The sequence below is a fragment of the Corvus brachyrhynchos genome, unplaced genomic scaffold (assembly GCF_000691975.1).
Source record: "Corvus brachyrhynchos isolate BGI_N302 unplaced genomic scaffold, ASM69197v1 scaffold152, whole genome shotgun sequence".
In the NCBI taxonomy this organism is placed as follows: Eukaryota; Metazoa; Chordata; class Aves; order Passeriformes; family Corvidae; genus Corvus; species Corvus brachyrhynchos.
Genome location: NW_008237447.1, coordinates 7441242 through 7443269, shown reverse-complemented (window position 1 = coordinate 7443269; position 2028 = coordinate 7441242).

Sequence of the window (2028 nt, the reverse complement as noted above, 5' to 3'; positions counted from 1 at the left end):
ACGCTAAAAAATGGTACTTCTAGAGAATTAGAAACTTGAGTTGTTAACACTGTGAAAGTTCTGAAGAGTTTAATTTTGCATGCATTATGGCTGAGACAATTACAGGACCGACAAACTATAAAAAACCACTGAATGTTTGAAAATAAAGCTGATCTACTTTACTCCAACAACTAGTACAATTGGAAAAAGAAATAGGTCAGAAAAGAGTGACATGTGAGGGGGTGCACACTCTGTGGGTGTGCTGGACGTGAGGGGGAGAGAGAGCACAGAGTGACACAGTGGGCACAGGTCCAGCTGGGGGCTGTGTTGTGGTGGTCGCATGACACTTCAATGTTTTAAGGTGCCCAGTTCAGTTTTTCTTTCCTGGATTTCCCCTGCTGACGGGAGAAAAATGTTGATGTTGTCAAGCCTCGCAGCGGAAGCATGCATGGCACAGGAACAAGGCCCTGGGAAGAATTGTGTGTGCCACAGGGTATTTCCTTTTCCTCTGAGTGAAACTGCAAGTGAGCAGTGAATAACTAGTGGGAAACTACACAATTATATGAAAATTGGGTTGAGAAACTGCACTCCCCACGTTCCACCCTCATCAGTATGGTAAAGCATTGTGACAATTTCTGACAAAATACACATATACAGTGTTGGATATTGTTCACTTCTCAATAAAAATTACTGGAGTATGATTGAGATCTTTAAAGCTGGAGTTACACCTGCCTTATGACCCACAGCTGCCGGATTGCTACAAACAGGTTTCAATCATGTACACATATTCAGCATTCCAAGTATATTTTTAAAGTGTTATTTTACAAAGAAGTGCGTTTTCAGAAGTCATCCTGATGACAACAGTGTGAAAAATAATCATTAAAGAATTTATTTTCCGAAGCATTAATGGTGTGCATTGCCTCAGTGCCCATTATTTTCTAGCAGAGGATTAGTTACCAACTTCTCAAGCCTGTTAAGGAAGGGATTATCAATTTACAGGAATTGCAAACATCAGTGTTCTAGAAGACAGTAACTCTTAAATTTCTTCCAACAAGTCAGAGTTTTTTGTTTGCAATCTTTAGACAGCTTATTTTCATAGTTAAACATACTGCATTGCAAAAGCCTGGTGGGATTTCCTGATGCCTGGAAGGGGAGGAGTGCTCTTAAACTTAGCGGTTAGAGAAGAATTTTCCTGTAGAAGTGGCTTGAGACGTAAGAGAAATGAGAGTTGTTCTGAGAATGGGATTTCCCAACACTACGGAATCCCTGGGGGCAGAGAAAAGGTTAGAAGGGGAAATACCATTTGCATGTGACCACAGATCAGCATATCAAGGCTTGTGTAAGAATTTGATCTTAATCTTGAAAACCATACTCTAATGTTTCCAGATGTTATTTTATCAAAAACTTCTGGGGATAAACTCAGTTGTAATAGTGACATTCTCTTATTGATAAACCAATCTTGTACTGTAGTAAAATGAAGTTTTTATATCTTTTTTTCAGCTTGAATACTTGGCCAGTCTTGAGAATTTTTTAGTATCTGGCAGTCTGTGGGCTCCCCTAAAAGTATCAGGGTTCATTCAGCAGGTGCTACTCTGACCGTCCTGAGCACTGTGGGGGACAAAGTCCTGAAGAAGCAGTGCCAGCATCCTCCACTGGTTTGTGTAAAGCACTTTTGAAGCAGATAACTCTGAATTTCAGCGGGAGAAGGAGTGCATCCTTGTGGGAAAAGCACAAGGCATAATGAGTGGGCATAACAACAATGCAGCGAAGCGGGATGGGAAATAGCTGAACTTTGGAGTGTTGCATCTGTTTGTCAGTGTACCTGAAACTCGGAGTCACCATGAAGGATTTACCTGGCAGTGGGCCGGCAGTAGAACCTACAGTGTAACCAGTAACAGGAATTGAGATTTATGAATTTCTCAGAAGCACAAGCGCCACTGTTGATGAGCACAATTCCCTTGTCACATGACAGAGACATGAGCTCACCGCAGTTCAACACCCTGATTAATACCACAAAACTTTCTGATTTGGTATGGGAGTCATTTCCCT